This window comes from Ceratotherium simum, chromosome 2 (assembly GCF_057802395.1).
Source record: "Ceratotherium simum simum isolate JZ-2026a chromosome 2, ASM5780239v1, whole genome shotgun sequence".
In the NCBI taxonomy this organism is placed as follows: domain Eukaryota; kingdom Metazoa; phylum Chordata; class Mammalia; order Perissodactyla; family Rhinocerotidae; genus Ceratotherium; species Ceratotherium simum.
The window spans coordinates 38,780,444-38,802,569 of NC_141901.1; the positions used below are offsets into that span (position 1 = coordinate 38,780,444).

Below are 22,126 nucleotides of genomic sequence, written 5' to 3' on the forward strand. Positions count from 1 at the left end.
TGATGTTGTCCCAGAGGTCCCTTAGACTGTCCTCACTCTTTTGAATTCTTTTCTCTTTTACCTGTTCACCTTGGGTAATTTCTTCTAGTCTTTCTTCCAGCTCACAGATCCGTTCTTCTGTATCCTCTACTCTGCTTTTGAGTCCCTCTAATGAGTTTTTCATTTCCAGTATTGTATTCTTCATTTCTGATTGGTTCTTTTTTACATCTTCCATTTCTTTGTTGACATTCTCACTGAGTCCATCTATTCTTCTCCCCAGATCAGTGAGCATCCTTAACACTCTTAGTTTGAACTCTCTGTCGGGTAGGCTGCTCATTTCTGTTTCACTAAGTTCCTTTTCTGGGGTTTTGTCCTGTTCCCTTACTTGTAATGTATTCTTTTGCCTCTTCATTTTGCCTCTTTCCCTGTGCTTGTGTCTACGTATTAGGTAGGTCAGCTACGTCTCCTGCTCTTGGATAGGTGACCTTATGTAAGTGATGGCTTAGGAGGCTTCCAGTGTGCTTCCCTCAGTTCTCAATGTTCCAGGGGTGCCCCCTATGTGGGCTACGTGTATCCTTCTGCTGTGGCCCGTTTGCTCTCCCTGTAGGCGCCCAGGGAGGCTGAGTTATGCTCCTGGCCAGCTGTTGTAATGCTCAGCTGCTTGTAGTTGTTGTGGGCCCTTCAGTCTCTTTATCAGCTGTGGGGAGCCCCAGCACAGTTGGCTGCAAGTTCTAATACCACATTTGTGTTGCAGTATTTCTTTTAAGTGAGTAGGCCCCCACCGTGGCAGGTTGTTAGGCTCAGGGCCTTACCATTGCTGTAAGCCTCTAGCCTATTAGGTCTCTTGTCAGCTCTCTGAGGATTGCAGCTGGGTGGGGCTGGCCTCAGGCACAGGAGCACCCAATTGTTTCAGGTTTTGGAAGGTGGAGCAAACCTTCTATGTGGGTCTTTGAGAAGTACAAGTCTTCTGTGGCTGAGAAGCCCTGCCGCCCACAGGTCCACACACACAATCAACACAGTCCTGCCCCGTGTGAGCGCCCCGACCTCCCCAAGTGGACCCAGTCTGTCCACGGCGGGAGCCCCACACACTCTGCCACCGCCCCACACTCTCCACCCGCTCCTTGTGCACACCCTGCCCCGCTCAAGTCAGCTCAGTTGCCAGGCTGCAGAGAATCCAGTCACCAATCTATGCAGGCCCACACGTTGCCTGAGGGCTTGTTGTTGGGTGGGGCTAGTCTCTAGGGTGGGCTGCCTGCCCTGGCTGAGCTGGATTAAATCGGTGCTCTAGCGGGTGGAGCAGACCCTGGGCTAGCAGGTCTCAGGGAGAACTCCAATGGCGTCTGTGTCAGCACGCTCACACCAGGCCACAACAATGGCCGCCGCCAATGTCCCAGTCCCTGGAGAGGTCTCACCCCTCACCGAGATGCACTCAGGGCCTATTAGGTGAGTCTCTTGTCACCGAAGCACTGTGCACCTTTCTTTCTGGTGATTTTAGGATGCTTTCTGGAACGGGTGAGTTTGTGCGCGGGCCCTTTAAGAGCCAGTTTTAGTTTCTTTGTGAACCTGGTTTTCTGGGGGTGCTACCCAATGCTTTAGTAGCAGGCAAAGTCAGATATTATGCTGCTGGTCTCAATTGTGCTGGGTCCACAAAATGCCCACAGCACGGGCGCTCCCCGGCTCAGGGCCCCGCGCCTCTAGGGAGGCTGCGTACCTGTGAGCTGCTCCCGGCGGCCGTGAAGCTGGCGGCTTGTGAAGGTGGCGTTTTTCCTCTCCAGAAGGGAGTCTCTGCCTCTTCTACCCCAGTTAGGATTGTCCGTTGTTGCAGGAGTTCCTCTTATCCAGTTTTCAGTTCTGTCTCAGGGGTAATTTTTCCACGAGTAGTTGTAAATTGGCTGTGTCCACGGGAGGAGGTGAGTTCAGAGTCTGCCTACGCCGCCATCTTCTCTACAGAATCATTTTAATGGATGCTTGGTAGTCCACTGTCTGGTATATAATTTATTTTTTAATCTGCCTTTGTTGGTATTTTTAGCATTTTCTTTTTACACTTTTATAATGATGTATGATATCATATATATACATCAGAATTTCCCAAGTTAAAACTTGGTTTATAGTGAGTGAGTGATAATCCTAAGTATTCAGTTTAACAGATGACATTGAGTCTGATTATGACCTTACTATTAGTCAGTCACCAGGTTACAAACACCTATGACTTTGTGATTTAAAGTTTCACGCTGCATAAGGTCCAAAAGAGCAAATTACATCTGCCTGGACAGCCTGATCCTGAGCACATTGTTATATATAACATTTATGGGGACTACAGCTAATCAAAATGAGAATGATAATAGGCTTTGGCATGATGCATTCTTTGCAGGGTGTGGCTATGTTAGGACCAGCCTCTGGTATAAATAGCAACGTGGATTAAAAATAGGGAAGGGGACCATTTTTGCCTTGATATAGCGCAAGTGTTTTGAATCTTAGTAAAATCCCATTCAGAGAGTTAGAAATTGATTAAGGAAAATTTCGCTTACGAAACTTGAGCCATTGAAACAATGGCCCTGTTATCTTAAGGAACACTGAGAAGCAATATATCATAGTAAGATATCATAGTGTTTAAGATCTAGACTGTGGAACTGGACTGCCTAGGTTTGACTCCCAGCTGTTATTACTAGAAATTGACCATGTTGATCTTGACCAACTTACTTGCCTTTTCTGGTGCCTCAGTTTCCTCAGTTATGTAAAGGGGATAGTGCTGACTTCAGAAGCTTGCTGAGGGTATTAAATAACTTTGTGAGCATAAGGCACTTAGAATTGTGTCCAACTCATTAACAGTCATATACAAGTGTTAGCTATCATCAATGTCAGGATGTGGAGTTTCTCTGGCATTGAGAGGATCATTAATTCTCTTAGCACCTACAGAAAAGAAGACAATGGTCATTGCAGAGCTCTTTTGCTTCCTTTTTTTGCTAATTATATGAAACATTTTAAAAAGCAATTTTTATTCCCTGCACACAGGCCATAGCTGGTGGCTTAGGGAACATCTCTTCTCAAATAACTGAACCAGGTCTTCATGTTGCTTTGGTCATTGCTGATCACCTTTGATGAGTTCATTAAATTGAGTTAGAACTGAGGTGGCAGCAAGATGAGATCTCCAGCTCCTGAAAGGTCTAAGGATTTATCAGATCCCGGGGACCAGTAGAAATGCTCAGGTCTCTGCTTCCATCTTAGATTTCAAAGGCAGATGCAAAGTAGTAGACCCCAGGAAAATCAAATTGCAGTGTATCCTAATCCTTAATGTTCAAGGCAGGCCACCTTACTGTTTGTTGATCATGAATTTTTTTTTTGATATCTTAGATCTCATATAATAATATGTTCTCATAAAATTTTCATGATTTCAATGCTTAATACTCCTCCATAAAAGCTACTTAGACTGTTATCTACAACATATGCGTTCAGAAGATGTATTGAGACCCTTTGCAAACGTTTATCTGTTTAATCATGGGTTATGAGGGGGAGGAGGGCTGATGCTGGGAAACAAGATTCCTTTCTTTACATTCAGTTGTCACTAAATAAATGTTAATTGAGTAAAAGGACTCTCACATAAAATGTGACCAGAGAAAAGGGATCAACTCAGGATTGGTTCAAGTCACATAACTCTCACTGGGGATGTTTCCTGATGAACTCTGTGTGACTTGAGACCATGATATTATGCAGCAGTGTGTCTACCCTTGAAAACCGTGGGCGTGAGGGCCATGGGGGAAAGGGGAAAGAAAATGAAATGAAAGAGAGCATTGCTAAACATCCAATATCCGTGGGACTTGTTCCTGGCAATACCTTTGGTCAAGGGATGGGTTTGCAACTTGCCTTGTGATTGTAAAAGGCATGAAGCTTAGTTGTATGTTTCAGGGAAATTGAATTGTTGGTGATAACGCAGTCTGTAAGTAGAAAAAGAGGAAAAGATGGAAAGTTTTTGAGCAATTTAGCAGAATAATACAAATTTATAAATTGTGAGAGTAAATGCTCTGATAACCTCTGATTTTTGATCCCCTCACAACTCTGGTCAGTGAACAGGCAGTTGATCCACTCCTTGTCTTTATTGTTCTTGGTTTCTGGTATATCAGCCACCCAGCTACCACAAGGTCCTGTAGAGATGGAAGTAGAAAGACTTGGAAGATATCTAAAGTGTTACTGCTCCCATGGGCCAACTTGCTCCGAGGTCACACAATCTCTGCTCCCAAAGCTGCCTGTTTGGCAGGGTGATCAGGCCCTTCCTAACCTTCCCAAGTCCCCACTGTTGGCCTCCTTGTCAAAAACCCTGCTGTAGGGAGGGAAGCGACATCTGAAAGAGGATGTGAAGACTGGACAGAAGGTCGATTTGGAGAGAATTGTTTTCCTGTCCATAAAACCACAACTCTTCAACATCACTGAACATCCTCACAGCTCTGAAAATGGTTATTCTCTGAGGAAAATGGCTAAGAACTTCTGCATGGTCAGAATAACCATTGTCATCATTGTTTCTCTAGCTCTAGATCAGGAGTCAGCCAACTTTTTCTGTAAAAGGCCAGAGAGTAAATAGTTTAGGCTTTTCAGGTCTCTGTTGTAACCACTTAACCCTGTCCTTTAGCAGGAAAGCCTCTATAGAGCACGTGTAAATGAATGGGCATGGCATTGTTCCAATAATACTTTATTTACAACAGCAGACAGCCAACCAGCTCACAAGCCATAGTTCACAAACCTTTACTCTAGACCATTATTTAATTCTCAATTTTTTCATTCATTTGCTGCTTTTCTAAAGTTATATAACTAAAACTAACTTCATCTTATTCTTCTTAATTTAAAGTTGTGTGCTCAACAAAGGAAGTGAATGAAAACAATATTTTATTCTATATATAAAATCTTCATATAAGCCAAGACTAAATCTAAAGAAATGGATAATTGTTCCCTTGCCTATCCAATGCTAACACCAAGTGGAAGGAGCAATTTGGGCTCTAGGGAACTGTACTGGAATAAACAAATTATTCTCTCACCTTTAATGGTGAGACATTAATGGAACAGGGATGCCCAGGGACATCTACAGGAGTTCTGGCCTGGAGATTGTTCAGGAGCAAGACTTATCTCTTGTATTCCTTCTGTCCTCTGAATAATCCTTGATGACTGACTCAAAGGCTTGCTTAGTCAACTGCAGCACTGAGCCTGTGAGGCTGCCATTATTCGCTTTTTAATAGCATCTGTAATGACTCAGAGTATTTCTCTCCTATCCCTGACAGATTCTCCCTGGGAATTTTTCCAGTTTCTGGATGAAGACTATACTAGTGGTTGAAAATTTGTTTTGACACATTAATAAAATGAAGAATAAATATCACATGATCATCTCAATAGATGCAGAGAAAGCATTTGACAAGATACAGCATCCATGTATGATAAAAACTCTGAATAAAATGGGGGATACAAGGAAAGTACCTCAACATAATAAAGGCCAAATATGACAAACCCACAGCTAATATCATCCTCAATGGTGAAAGACTGAAAACTACCCCTCTAAGAACAGGAACCAGACAAGGATGCCCACTGTCACCACTACTATTTAACATAGTACTGGAAGTCCTAGGCAGAGCAATCAGGCAAGAAAAAGGAATAAAAGGGATCCAAATTGGAAAGGAAGAAGTGAAACTCCCACTATTTGCAGATGACATGATTTTATATATAGAAAACCCTAAAGAATCCACCAAAAAAATTTTAGAAATAATAAACGAATATGGTAAAGTTGCAGGATACAAAATCAACATACAAAAATCAGTTGCATTTATACACACTAACAATAAAGTAGCAGAAAGAGAAATTAAGAATACAATCCCATTTACAATTGCAACGAAAAGAATAAAATACTTAGGAATAAACTTAACAAAAGAGGTGAAAGATCTGTACACTGAAAACTATAAAACATTCCTGAAAGAAATTGAAGAAGACGCAAAGAAATGGAAAGATATTCCATGCTCTTGGATTGGAAGAATTAACATAGTTAAGATGTCCATACTTCCTAAAGCAATCTATAGATTCAGTGCAATCCCTATCAAAGTTCCAAAAACATTTTTCACAAAAATAAAACAAAGAATCCTAAAATTTATATGGAACAACAAAAGACCGCGAATAGCTAAAAGAATCCTGAGAAAAAAGAACAAAACTGGAGGTATCACACTCCCTGATTTCAAAATATACTACAAAGCTATAGTAACCAAAACAGCATGGTACTGGCACAAAAACAGACACAGAGGTCAATGGAATAGAATCGAAAGCCCAGAAATAAACCCACACATCCATGGACAGCTAATCTTTGACAAAGGAGCCAAGAACATACAATGGAGAAAAGAAAGTCTCTTCAACAAATGGTGTTGGGAAAACTGGATAGCCACATGCAAAAAAATGAAAGTACACCCTTACCTTACACCATACACAAAAATTAACTCCAAATGGATTAAAGACTTAAATGTAAGATCTGAAACTATGAAACTTCTAGAAGAAAACAGGCAGTACCTTCTTCGACATCGGTCTTAGCAACATATTTTCAAGCACCATGTCTGACCTGGAAAGAGAAACAGCAGAAAACATAAATAAATGGGACTACATCAAACTAAAAAGCTTCTGCACAGCAAAGGAAACCATCAACAAAACACAAAGACAACCTAACAATTGGGAGAAGATATTTGCAAACCATACATCTGATAAGGGCTTAATCACCAAAATATATAAAGAACTCATGCATCTCAACAACAAAAAAACTAACAGCCCAATTAAAAAGTGGGCAAAAGACCCGAACAGACATTTCTCCAAAGAAGATATACAGATAGCCAACAGACACATGGAAAGATGTTCAAAATCATTAACTATCAGGGAAATGCAAATCAAAACTACAATGAGATATCACCTCACGCCTATATCATGGCTATAATTAACAAGACAGGAAACAACAGGTGTTGGAGAGGATGTGGAGAGAAGGGAACTCTCACACACTGTTGGTGGGAGTGCAAACTGATGCAGCCACTATGGATATTCCTCAAAAAATCAAGGATAGAACTACCATATGATCCAGCTATTACACTGCTGGGTATTTATCCAAAGAACTTGAAAAAATGCATAAAGAAACATACACCCCTTTGTTCATTGCAGCGTTATTCACAATAGCCAAGACTTGGAAGCAAACTAAGTGCCCATCAAGGGACGAATCGATAAAGAGGATGTGGTATATATACACAATGGAATACCACTCAGCCACAAGAAACGATGAAATCCAGCCATTTGTGACAACATGGATGGACATTGAGGGTATCATGCAAAGTGAAATAAGTCAGAGGGAGAAGGTCAAATACCATATGATTTCCCTCATTAAGTAGTAGATAATAACAACAACAAAAAAACACATAGAGACAGAGATTGGATTGGTGGTTACCAGAGGGGAAGGGAGGAGGGAAGAGGGCGAAAGGGATAATTTGGCACAAGTGTGTGGTGATGGGTTGTAGTTAGTATTTGGGTGGTGAACATGATGTAATCTATGCAGAAATAGAAATGTAATGATGTACACCTGAAATTTATACAATGTTATGAACCAATGTTACTGCAATAAACAAAAAATTAAAGAATAATTATAATATTAAAAAAAAAGAAAAGAAAATTTGTTTTGACTATAAGTCCCACAACAAAGTCCCCATGGGATCTAGTCTCCATCTGTGAAGGAGGGCAAAAATCTTGAACCAAGCTAATTGTTTCTGCAGCCCACCTTTTCTGCTCTTCTAATTTCATTAAAAAAATTGATAATCATAAAAAAAACTGATTGTCTCCCAATGTCCAACAGGTAAATCTGGTTCTCCACCTGGAACAGTCAGTAGCAAACCATATGTTTTTTTCCAAATATTACAATTCCAAATTCCACAAGCTTCTTGTGGTATTTTGGCTCTGGTTCTGCAGTGGTATATTATGAGGCATCACTTTTCTTATATGACAGACCTCTGCTTCCTTATCTGACTGATTTCTGCTTCCTTACAGTGCAAATCCAAATTCCGGCAGTCATGGTACAGCTGAACAGTGGTAGAGAGAAGATTTTTATTTGAGATAGAACTTAGTTCCTCACCTGGAGGTCAAAATCCTCAACGATAATCCTAAAATATAATGCAGATGTCGCAAATACAGAATATACTCTAGTACTATAAATACGTGAAGTAACAGGGTAGAAATTAGAGAATCCATGACCAATCTAAGAAGAGCAGACCTGGGGGAGGACATTTGTCCTTGGCAATGATTTTTTTCTCACTATAATCAGTCAACTAAGAGCAGAACCTTGGATTAAAACTCATCTCTACCTCATTATACATTGAATGGATGGGAGAAAATTTTTGAAAGCATTCAAGTGGAAAGTTCTGAGAACTAAAGATTCTGGATGTTATTCTAGTAATCAGCTTATTCTGGAGTGTCTGTGATTTGACCATGCAAGGGAGACATTATGAGTGACATGTTTGGTTCTGAATGTCCTGTTTGCTGGGTTTGCTTCTCACCAAGTACTTTTCAGCAGGAACCATAAATCTCACTGCTCTCAGAACTGTTGTGATCCTTCTCCTTAGAGCTATTTCTATGTCCTGTGCTGAGAGCCAGTCCCTCCTGTCTCACTGAGGGGAGCCTGCTGACCCTGACCTGTGAGACCCAGCTCTCTCCACAGAGATCAGATGCCAATCTTCAGAGATAGCAGGGCCCTGGGGTCAGGCTGGAGCAGCTCCCCAGAGCTCCAGATCCCTGCCATGTGGAGTGAACACTCAGGATCTTACTGATGTGAGGCAGAGACAGTGACTCAGTGTCATAAAATGGATCCTCCAGTCCCAGATTCCTGTGCAGAGTAGATATTAGTGGGGCTGAGCATGGGGAAAAAGCAGGAGTGCTATAGCTTCAGCTTGGACTGCTAGTCTTTGTGTTTCTTTCTGCAACTGTCCTTGTGGAAATTGGGAACTGGGATACAGAAACTCTCCAAATTGCTTTTGGCATCTCTCTTCATAACACTAACAAATGGACTAAGGTCCTCATAGTCTTTCTCTTCTTTATTAGATAAGTAATATTCATTAATCAAATCTTCATCGATCCCTGACTGTGTGTCTTGGCATTTAGCACTGGGCTGGGAACTTTAAAAGGCAAGGCATCTGCTCTCCAAATAGCTCCACATGCTGGATTCCAACACAAATTGACGTATTAGGAGTCAACGTGATGCTACAGCATGTGGGGCTAAATGAAGCATCAGAGAAATCAGAAATCAAAGTGAACTGGAGTGGTCAGAGGAGGGGTTGCGATTTGTATCGATCCTTGAAATTGGGAATAATGGAGGACTTGTTGTTGGTATTGCTATTAGGAACAGTGCTTAGGATGGATGCTACCAACGACCCTCTTAATTCTGTGCAGAAGGCATCTGTCTGCCTGGTGACTCATCCTCCCAAAATGTTTCCTGTCTCATGCAGTGGATGATCCATCACAAATTCTTTAATGATTGCTACCCACGAAATTAACCAGGATCAGGGTTAGGACATGCAAGTATCCACATCCTTAAAGAATAATTACCATGGATTCTCTACCTTTGTATACTTATAGTGGATTACATATACAATACGCATATTTCCACTCCTTACATTAGAGAGTGAAATCAGTCTATCCTCTGGTCCCAAAGTCTTCATCAGGGTTCTCATATGTTATCTTCTATCCACCCAGGAGTCCCAGTCTCTAATGTAGGCTTAGAGACCCAGGACCCTGGGCGGACTGGTGATTGAAGGAGGGAATCTGGTCCTACTTTGCTCAGTGGCTGAGGGCATAGGAAACATCACATTTTTCTGGCACACAGAATTTGCAGAAACCACTCTGGGAAAGTGGATCCAGTATTTCCCGTCAGCCGAGCTGCAGATCCCAGCTGTGAAGGAGCACAATGCTGGCCACTATTACCGTGGAGCTGACAACGGCCATGATCCCCTTCAGAGAAATGTGGTGAATATTCTCGTGAGAAGTGAGTTGCATTCTCATTCATCTTAGACAGAAAAATCCCCAAACCAAGGTCACAGTACCCAGGAGTCAAGAGGGAATTCCAGGAGCTCCTAAAAATCCATGCTGTAGAGAAGCAACAGCAATTTGAGGATGGGTTACCCTTGCATATTAAACTGTTGACATCTTTATTTTTCATAGAAGAAAACATAAAGAAGACTGGATTGGCATTAGAAAGAAATAAGATGAGAACAACAAATGACCGTGTTTCTAGACAGGACCCTAGAATCGATATTTCCCCAAATTTCTGAAGACATTGAGAAAATAACTTCTGATTGTTCTAGTGGTGATGTGAGAATGGAAGGAATACACAATGACCAAGGGCCAGGCCCTTTGCTGAGATCCAAGTATGGGAGTTTGTAAACCTACTTCAGCATCACAAATACTCTCTGATAGACCCCTTTCTGTCTGTTGGTTCCAGTGTCTTGTCCTGTCCTTACCTTCAGGGTTCCTGGGGCTCAGGCTACGATGGGGAACATGGTGGAGCTTCACTGTGAGTCTCTCCCCCAATCCTGTACCAGTTTTATCATGAGGACATCAACCTGGGGAACATCTTGGCTCCCTCTGGAGGAGGAGCACCTTTCAACCTCTCTCTGACTGCAGAACATTCTAGAAACTACTCCTGTGAGGCTGACAATGGCCTGTGGGCTCTGCACAGTGAGGTGGTGCCACTCTCCATCTCAGGGGGGTTGGAAATACTGGAAACAGGAGTATTACGAGCCATGGCTCTGTTCCAGCAGTCTTTATTGGTATCGTATTGGGGTTTCAGAAGACAGGTGGAGGTCTAGGTGATGTTTGCTGTGTGTAGGAAGTTGGAGAAGGTGATCTCAGTGCCTGGCTGCTTATCTTCTCTCCACACTAACCTGAAAATTACACACTATACTTAGATAATGTTACATGAATTTATATTTACCATTTCTGCCAAGTATTGATAAGGATTTCAGGGCACAAGCCTTTAACCTCTGAGGCTGAAGCACTGGTTTCTTCCCTCAGGGAATGGTGTCTATAGAAGAGAACTTGTCACAGCCAGAGTTCTTGGGGGCTGTTTGGTGTCCTTGGTTTTATTGCTTGGTCTGACAAGATATCAGGTTGGTATCTACTATTTGTTTTGTTTGCCCTTTATTGCTGTGACCTTTCCCATTACTGACATAGATGGGATTTGCAAAAAAAGAAAAGAAAAGAAAACCTTCCAATATCTGATCAATTCTCTTTATACTTCACAATTTTCGAAGGTTCACTGGAGTAGGCAATGTTGCCATATTACTAATTTTACAATATGTCATTTCTTCTGTGTGTAATCACTTGAGATTAAAACTATTAACATATTCCTTCATTCTAAATAAAAAGGTTCAATTATTAAATATAATTTAATAACTTTCAATAGACATCATTAGCTTATATACAATGGAGTAAAATGTAATCAGGAGCTAGATTTAAAGGAATTAAAACAATTTAGTATAATATTTTCTCTTTTATTTATCCATTTCTTATTAGTTATCCCATTCATGACAAAAGTAGTGACCCCTTTTTGAATTCTTAGACCTATTATATGGATCATATGGGGCTGTCTGGTGGTCTATGCTGGCTATGGGTTGAGGCCTCAACTAGGGCTGTCAATTAGAGCACATGTGTGTGATCTCTCAATGTGGCCTGGATTTCTTCATAGCATGGTGACCTCAAGGTAGTCAAACTTTTTACATGTTGGCTTAGGCTTCAAAAGCAAGTGTGAGAGTGAATCTGCAACATATTTTATCAACTAATTTCAAAATCATCCAGTGTCACTTCCACCACAATTTTTTTGGGTCCTAGTGCCTAACAAACTTATCCAGATCCAAGGGGAGGGAGCATAGACTCCACCTCTAAATGGGAGAACTGTCAAAGAATTTGCATCCATATTTTTAAAATTTCCACATGCACCACCGTGAATTCCAATCCATGCCTCCCAATCCCATAAGACTATGTAAAAAGCACAAGCCTCTTGGTTGCCTTCTCTGGACTTGGCAAATGCCCCAAGGAACAAGTGGTTCCAGTAGCCAGATTTATCTCCCTGAGCTTCTCTTCTCTCTAATCTTGTCTCAGAAATTCTTCACCATCTTATTACCACTTCAATATCTTTAAATAGACTTTTTTTTTTTTAAAGATTTTTTATTTATTTATTTTTCCCCCAAAGCCCCAGCAGATAGTTTTCTGTCATAGCTGCACATCCTTCTAGTTGCCGTATGTGGGATGCGGCCCCAGCATGGTCAGAGGAGCGGTGCGTCAGTGCGCACCCGGGATCCGAACCCGGGCCGCCGGCAGCACAGTGCGCGCACTTAACCGCCAAGCCACGGGGCCGGCCCTAAATAGACTTTTAAAAGTATTTTGCCCAGCATTTCTAGTTATCTTCAGAAGAAAGATTAGTTCAATTTCTTCTTCCATCATTACTGAAAGCATAAAAGCAGCAGTCTTTTATAACCAACACTTTCATAAAGCTGCTGTGTTTTTAGCATTTTCAGCATATCTATATCTCTTTGTAACATATTATTTTTAAGATCAAGTATTTAGAGAATTCCTTTAAATGATATCTCATACTGACCCCTGCCAGTATTCTACTAGCCAAAAAATGTTACCAATGACCAATTATTGGGTCTATTACGTGTGGAAAGATTACATATATTATCTGCAATTATAAAAACTAATTTTTAAGTGTATATTATTGCCCATGTTTAACAATCTTGGGGAAGTTAAGTAGTTTGCCATGTTCACATGGCCAGTAGAGGGCAGAGCTAAGACCAGAATCCATATTTGCCTGACCATAAAGCCTCAAACCTGACTTTGATGCCCCTCCTTACCTTAATTATTTTCCTCTTACAAGTTTCACCCATTTCAGTAAGGTGTTATTATTATTATTATTTTTCTTTGGTGAGGAAGATTGGCTCTGAGCTAACAATTGCTGCCAATCTTCCTCTTTTTGCTTGAGGAAGATTGTCCCCGAGCTAACATCTGTGCCAATCTTCCTCTATTTTGTGTATGGGACACTGTCACAGTATGGCTTAATGAGTGGTGTGTAGGTCCGTGCCTGGAATCCGGGTCCACAAACTCTGGGCAGCCAAAGCGGATCATGCGAACTTAACCACTACGCCACCAGGCTGGCCCCAGCCCAGGTGTTATTCTTTAATCTATAAGATATAGGACAAGCATGAGGTACACCAGAATCGCAATATAAACCTTTAAACTCTTGCGAACTGCTTCCTTAGACTTATTTACTGCCACCAAGTGAAAGAAATTTTGTAAACTCATCAATCTTTTTTCATATAGTAAAAATTTAATCCAGTTTTTTCAAGTCCAATGGAAGTTATATATTTTTTTAGACAGACTATCTAAGACAAAGGAATTGTGATATTACACCAACTGAATTCCTCTCTGCTTCTCTATTTCGAAAATAACTTTCCCAGGTCCTGGTTCCTTTCTTTTTTTTTTTTTTTTTTTTTGTGAGGATGATCAGCCCTGAGCCAACATCCATGCCAATCCTCCTCGTTTTGCTGAGGAAGACTGGCCCTGAGCTAACATCTATTGCCAGTCCTCCTCCTTTTTCCCCCCAAAGCCCCAGTAGATAGGTGTATGTCATAGTTGCACATCCTTCTAGTTGCCGTATGTGGGAAACCGACTCAGCATAGCCAGACGAGCAGTGCGTCAGTGTGTGCCTGGGATCCGAACCCCGGGCCGCCAGTAGCAGAGCACGCGCGCTTAACCGCTAAGACATGGGGCCGGCCCCCCCCCATTCCTTCCTTGAACCTCCTGCCCCATCACTGCTTTGCTCTTTTTGGGGATGAGATGGACTTCCAGGAACTTCTATGTGGGTAACCAGCTCTGATCTGCTTTCTCATCCACAAAATAAGAAAATAAAGTTACCTCAGATCTATCCCAGGATACACCTAACCTATCTTCAGCTCTTCTAGACTTACAAAAGGGGATGTTTGTTGTTTTCCATAAAGAAAGCATAGAATGTCCAAGAGAGAGCAAGTGCCCATGTGAAATCACCTTTCAAGCCTCCTGTTTAGTCACCTCTGCTGTGGTCCTGTTGGCAAAAGCAAGTCACATGGTTATGCCCAAATGTGAGTGGTAGAGAACTAGTCTCTGCCTCTTTATTAAGGAATGACAAAGTCACATTGCAAAGTGATGTATACAGGAGGATAGGAGCAAATTGAGGCCATTATATCAATTTACCATGTATTCATTTGTTGACACTTCCAGTCTTATAACTTCCCCCTGCTTTTTAGTTTACCCGCACACACCCACATAACACCATTTTCCCCTAGATTTGCTTATAAAGCTAGGGCGACTAAGAAGAAGTTTTCACTCTCAAGTACAAGTTGATCATGGCTTTGACCTTCAGATATCTGGCATTAACAACAAGTTTCAAAGAGAGTTTCACTTATGGAATCTATTTTTTTTTTTAAGCAGATGACTGAATTGTGACCACCTCAATCCATCAAAAATGATCTATAACAAAAGAAAGTCAGATCTCTTTGCTTCTACGAAGGTCCTTGGGTCTCTGTGTAATTATCCAAACTTCAACTCATTAACTGTTGAGCTCTGCGTAGCGTAAGAATAATGTATGGACAAGGTGGTGGCTCTTGCCTAATAAAAATATCTTAATTTATTTCCAAATCTCCCATTCCCAGGACTGTGGATGCCTTCTAAAATAAATTGTTCATACGGTTCCTCCCAAAGAGGCACAATGCCTTTTATTTTTTCTTTAAAAAATAATTAAATAAATAGATAACAAATACATGTTGTAAAACATGCAAAAGATTCCAAAGAATATACAGTGAAATGTGATTCTTTCTCTCACTTCTGTTCCTTGGCCTGTCACTCAGAGGCTCCTGCTATTAGCAATGACTTGTGTTTTCTTCCAGAGATACTTTAGACCTACATAAATATCATTTCATATATATATTCTTTGTTCTCACACAAATAATGACACACCCTGTACTATGTACTACACTTAGATATTTTATGAATATTATTTGGGGACTATTGAATATCAGTACATGTAGAATTGGAAAACCTTTTTTAGTGATTGCACAGTCTTCTATTTTTGGATTTTTAATAGTTATTTTAATGGTTCCCTAATGATGAAAATTTAGGTTGTCTCAAGTCGTTTTCCGTTACAGACAATACTATAATAAATATTCTTGCTTAGATGTCATTTCTTATATGTGTCAATATATCTGTAGAAATAATTACTATAAGTAATATTTCTAAATCCAAGGTAAATATCTTCCTAATTTTATGGATATTGTCAAGTGTTATTCATAGTGGTTACCTAATTATATTCCCATAGGGATATGTAAGTTCTTGTCTCATGATACACTAGCCACACACTTTTAGGTTTTGTATTTTTGTCTGCCCTGCCCATTAATTGAGAAACATTAGTGCCGTGTAGTTTTGATTTGTTTTTCTCTTTTCTGAGCTCTCTGTTCATGTCATTTCATCATTTTGTACTGGATTTTTGGTATTGTTCTTAGTTATTTGTAGACAATCTTTTCATACTAAATATATTAGCTCTTTGTCTCTGATATGAATGGTAGAAAAGTTTCTCAATCTTCACTTTGCTTTGTCTTTCATATTGCTATTCTTGCTCTGTAAAAAATAATCATTTTTATGCAGTCTAATTTATCAATCTTTTCTTTTAGGGATTCTGGATTTTTTTTTGACATATTTTAGAAGGTCTTCTCCACCCTTAGATGATAAAAAATTCCCCTCTATTTTCTTTCAAAATTGTATTGTTTCATATTTATGCCTAAATTTTTGATTCATCTAGAAATTATTTTCAAATAAGTGCTGAGATCAGAACCTAACATTTCTTTTTTCAGATAGCTACTCAGTTATTCTTATACCATTTATGTAACAATTCATCTTTTCCTCAATTAAATGATACCTTCATAATATACTAAATACCTGATTATATTCAGATGTATTATAGTGGTCTATTCTACTGGGTTTTTTTATACTTGTATCTTTTAACTTTATAATTGTTTTTCCTCCATCAAAGATGTTCCTCATCGTAATAGTGTTATTTTCCCAGAACTTTTCCGGATACTATTGCTAATTTTTTTTTCCCTATGAACAATATAATCACCTTCTCTCAAGAAAGTTAGTATTTTTATTAAGATCTTTAATTTTAGATTAATTAAAGAAGAATTGACATCTTTATGTTATGGAATTTTCTTATCCAAGAGTATGTCTTTTCATTTCCTTTAGGTAGATTTTGGGTCATAGTATTTCAAGGCTTTATTTATATAAGCCTTCCTCATTTCTTGTTAAGTTTAGTTCTAAGATATTTATTTATTTGTCTATTTATTTATTTTTGCTATTATAATTGCTTCATTGAACAAGGAGACTTTTAAAGCACAATCATAAAACAATTCTTTCTCTCCTTCTTTCCGTTGCTCATTCACACTCGTTCTGTGGGGTTTATATATTCCCTGCCCCTGGATGAAATCTCAGGCAGCCTCATAGTCTATCCACTTACTCTTAGATAATTTTAAACAAACAAGCAAAAAATAATAACAGCAACAAAAACAAACACCTAGTTTCCCCAAAGAGTCTTTGTTCAGTAATTAATATGTTTGGTGTCATGTAATAATGATTAATATCTCTCTGACTCCAGGTTAAAGCTTTCCCTGCCTGCTGCCTCAGTTCAAGCCCTCTGCCATCTGGAGATCTGCAGCGTGGAAGGGGTCCTGGTCAGAAGCTTCTCTTTTTCCTCTTTGTTTTTGAAGCTTCCATGGTGGGCATTGATTACCTCCAGCTCTGGCCGACCATTAAAGCTCTCCAGATTTGATGGGATGAGCAAATTGGCTTCTATTTTAGGGGTGCATTTGTGGATTTTCCAGAGCCCCCCAACTGGGAACTCTTGACTACCACTCCTGCAATGTAGGTGATTCATTTTCTCCAAGGGATCACTTAACATTTCTTCTCAGTGCCTAGGAATCTAGAGATTTTCCGTGTTTCCCCAACCCTCGACTTGGAATCCCCTTCCTCCTATATGCAGTCTTCTTGGCCAGATTTTGAAATGGCTCCAAGCCAGCTATGTCTTCCACAGAGCTCAGTCCTGGTCCACAAGAGACACTCAGGCAAGCTATCTCTTCCACAGAGCCCAGCCCTGGTCAGGCAGCCTTGTCCCCACCCATAGATGAGTAGCTCTTCCCTCACGAAGATGACAGCAGACTCTCTCCTTAAGACTCTGAATAAAATGGGTATAGAAGGAAAGTACCTCAACATAATAAAGGCCATATATGACAAACCCACAGCTAATATCATTCTCAAGGGAGAAAAACTGAAAGCTAGCCCTCTAAGAACAGGAACCACACAAAGATGCCCACTCTCACCACTCCTATTTAACATAGTATTGGAAGTCCTAGCCAGAGCAATCAGGCAAGAAAAAGAAATAAAAGGGATCTAAATTGGAAAGGAAGAAGTGAAACTGTCACTATTCACAGATTACTTGATTTTATATATAGAAAACTCTAAAGAATCCACAAAAAAATGTTGAGATAATAAATGAACACAATAAAGTTGCAGGATACAAAATCAACATACAAAAATCAGTTGCATTTCTATACACCAACAACAAAGTAGCAGAAAGAGAAATTAAGAATACAATCACATTTACAATTGCAGAAAAAGAATAAAATACCTATGAATAAACTTAACCAAAGAGGTGAAAGATATATACACTGAAAACTATAAAACATTGCTGAAAGAAATTGAAGAAGACACAAAAAAATGGAAATATATTCCGTTCTCTTGGATTGGAAGAATTAACCTAGTTAAAATGTCCATACTTCCTAAAGCAACCTAGAGATTCAGTGCAATCCCTATAAAAGTTCCAACAACATTTTTCACAAAAATAGAACAAAGAATCCTAAAATTTGTATGGACACCAAAAGACCCCGAATAGCCAAAGGCATGCTGAGAAAAAAGAACAAACCTGGAGATATCACACTCCCTGATTTCAAAATGTACTACGAAGCTATAGTAACCAAAACAGCATGTTACTGGCACAAAAACAGACACACAGAACAATGCAACAGAATCAAGAGCCCAGAAATAAACCGACACAACTATGGACAGCTAATTTTCAACAAGAGAGCCAAGAACATACAACAGAGGAAGGAAAGTCTCTTCAATAAATGTTGCTGGGAAAACTAGAGAGCCACATGCAAAAGAACAAAAGTAGACCATTATCTTACACCATACACAAAAATTAACTCAAAATGGATTAAAGACAAAAATGTAAGACCTGAAACCATGAAACTTCTAGAAGAAAACCTAGGAAGTACGCTCTTTGACATTGGTCTTAGCAGCATATTCTCAAGTACCATGTCTGACCAGGAAAGGGAAACAATAGGAAAAATAAATGGGACAGCACCAAACTAACAGCTTCTGCACAGCAAAGGAAACCATCAATAAAATGAAAAGACAACCTAACAATTGGGAGAAGATATTTGCAAATCATATATCTGATAATGGGATAATATCCAAAATATATAAAGAACACATACATCTCAACAAAAACAAAACTAAAAACTCAATTAAAAAGTGGGCAAAAGACCTGAACAGACATTTCTCCAAAGAAGATATTCAGATGACCAATAGCCATATGAAAAGATGTTCAACATCACTAATTATCAGGGAAATGCAAATCAAAACTACAATAAGATATCACCTCACACTTGTCAGAATGGCTATAATTAAGACGACAGGAAACAACATGTGTTGGAGAGAATGTGGAGAGAAGGGAACTCTTATACACTGCTGGTGGGAGTTCAAACTGGTGTAGCCACTATGGAAAACAGTATGGAGATTCCTCAGAATATTAAGAATAGAACTACCATATGATCCAGCTATTCCACTGCTGGGTATTTATCCAAAGAAATGAAAACACAAATGCATAAAGATACTTGCCCCCTGTCTTCGTTGCAGCATTATTCACAATGGCCCAAACTTGAAAGTAATGTAGGTGCCCATCAAAGGAAGAATGGATAAAGAAGATATGCTATATATACACAATGGAATACTACTCAGTCATAAAAAATGATGAAATCTGGCCCTTTGTGACAACATGGATGGACCTTGAGGGTATTATGCTAAGACAAGTCAGAGGGAAAAAGTCAAATACTGTATGATCTCACTCATAAATAGGAGTTAAAAACAACAACAAATAATCCCATAGAGACAGAGGTTGGATTGGTGGTTACCAGAGGGGATGTGGGGAGGGAGGAATGTGAAAGTGATGATTAGGCACATGTGTGTCGTGGATTATAATTAGTCTTCTGGTCATGAACATGATGTAATCTACACAGAAATCAAAATATAATGATGTACACCTGAAATTTATATAATGTTATAAACCAATGTTGCAGTAAAAAAAAAAAAAAAAAAAAAAGACTAAGACAGTCTTAACATTCTCCTCAGCTTGACTAAACATTAGACAGGTTTCTTCCTGACAATAGGCCCCTCATCTCCCTTTTCTGGGAGCATTAACATTACAAAATTCGCAGTTGTAAACTCTTTCTTTGCCTCTTTGAGATATAAATCTTCTCCTAGCCTCTTGCCAGAGTTACCAATAGGAATGTCTTTCTCAAAGACTTGGGAGCCATCTCTTTGAAACGTTATCATCAAGAAAGATAGGGCCTCTATCTCCCAGTTTCTGTGAGACACTAGGAGACTAATATAGATAAGCAACAATTAATAAACACAGATGACCTAATCACATTGATCAACCCCCTTCTAATGTCCTCCAGGACTTTTCCGCTAGCTTGCTCCAATCCTTATAGACTCTCCTGCCTTTTGTTTTAGCCCTGTTGGGTTCAGTCTCTCTCTACCATTGCCGCAGTCTTGAATAAAATCTGCCTTACCTGTTTAACTTGTTCAGTGCAGTTTTTCTTTGACATCCCCTAAGGGATTCATATCAGACTTTCCGGTTCGGACACAATGACTATTCTTTCCAAATAAATTCTCCAATTTCTAATTCCCTTCTTGAGGCCTCTCCAATCTCTTATATACAAAAGTGGTCAGCCAAGCATCACAAAACTAGTCCTTGCATGTTCTGCTCAGGTGTCTCATGTGTCACTTTGTAATGTGGACATAATTGTAACTTATTGTTTTCATGCTTCAGCCAAAATGGAAACAGAAAATTCCCATTTAACATTACTGGAAATTGTTCTTTCTTTAATTAAGTTTCTAATTGATATAAAATATATGTATATGAAATAGGTTATTTGTTTATGTAAAATGATTTCTAATTCATTAACTGTGATGAAGTCGTTCATTTTTTCAAGTAACATACCAATGCCATTGATTTTTTCAAACATAGAAGCAAGTAATCTACAAAGCAATAAAGCATTTATTTTCTACTTTCCAATTTTTAAGCAAATTATTTTTTAATGTCTAATTATATGCTTAAGGGCCTTTAGTACATTGTTAAATAATAGTAGTTACAGTGGATAGCCTTGTCTAGTTCTTCTTTTTAAGTGAAATTTTTATAGTATTTCTTTAATATGTAATATATTCAAATACTCCTTTTAATGAAGTTCTAGCATTCTTATTTTATTAAGACTATTTTTCAGGAACAACTTTTAATTTTTGCTAATATCTTGTTATTACCTGTTGAAATAATCATATAATATTTCTTTTCCATCTATTAAATCAATTAATTACATTAAAGCAGAATGCCTAATATTGAATAACTTTTGCATTCCTGGTAAAAAGCCAATTTTAATGATGTATTTTTAAATATAAACTAACATTCTATTGAAGATTTTTTCATCAATATTAATGTGTGAGATTTTCCAGTTTTGTCATTATTGTGCTCTTTTTGGGGTTTTACAATCGATGTTTTTCTATATTTACCAAAGGAAGTTCAACATTTTCCTTCTTTTAGTATATTCTGAAATAGTTTACATAGCAATATAATTATCTGTGTTTTAAAGATTTTGTGAAACTCTGCTGTGAAACCATCTGTGTCTGGTGGGGTTTTGAAGGAGCAGCTCTTTGACAACTTGCTCTATTTCTGCTCTTGTAACTAGTCTTGTGAGAGATGTTACTAATGTTCACTAACATGCAGTTCTCCTTTACTTCTGGGCATGTGGAAAGTTTGCATTTGCCTGTCTCCTTGAAGTTAGATGTGTCCAGTGAAATGTTAGCAGAAGTGGTATGTGTCATTTCCTGGCAGAAGCATTTAAGAGTGAAGGGTTGATTTTGCATTCTCCCTTCCCATGTTCTAATGATTATGGAAACATGATGAATTGACAGCATCTTAGAATGGTGCAGCCTCCATTAGTCTAGGTTCCTGAGTAACTGTAATGAATAGAGCTCCTTGGCAGATAAATGATGTATTTGTGGCACAAGTGGGAAATAAACCTTTGTTGCTTTAAACCACTGCAATTTGAGGTTTGTATAACAGCGTAACATACTCCATCCTGACTGTTACAATATGTTTACGTTTTTTTCGCTTCTAGGAAATTTTCCTAGAAAATCATCCGTTTTATGAATTACCAGTTGCATTATAGTCAGAGAAGATTCTTTATATCATATCCAGTTTTTGGAATATTTTCGAGGTTTTCTATGTGAGGCAACATATCAATTTTTGTTATTGTTCAACAGTGCTTAGAAAGTAGACTGAAGTTTATTTTAAAAATAATTTATTCAAGAAAGAGTTGCTGGAATCATACACACTGATTTCATACTGTTTGAAAATGTATGCCCCTTGCTGTAGGCTTGAATGACAGTTTAGCTTAGAAAATCCTGAGGTCATTCTTCCTCTTCTCAAAGATGAAAAAAATTATAGTTTCTCTTTCTCTCTGGGAAAATAAACTTAGATTAACCTTCTAACACTGTTTTCCAGGAAACCTGATAAAGTTGAAACATTGGCTGTGTCACCAGGTGACATTTTTCATGATTAGTAAACCATGTCTAAACTGAGAGGACTCTGATCAGGATTAAAAATGTTTGGTCAGAAGCAGAAATAGGGGCAACCTCAAGTGCAATGTGACTCCTGAAATTGAGTATGTCCCTTGCAGTGGACTCTATGCCCATCTAT

General features: G+C 39.0%; 1 pseudogene; it reads left to right on the forward strand.

Moving 5' to 3' along the window:
* Window positions 1-8,036: 8,036 nt before the first annotated feature.
* LOC106802759 (Fc receptor-like protein 2) lies at window positions 8,037-16,864 on the forward strand (annotated as a pseudogene).
* The last annotated feature ends 5,262 nt before the right edge of the window (window positions 16,865-22,126 follow it).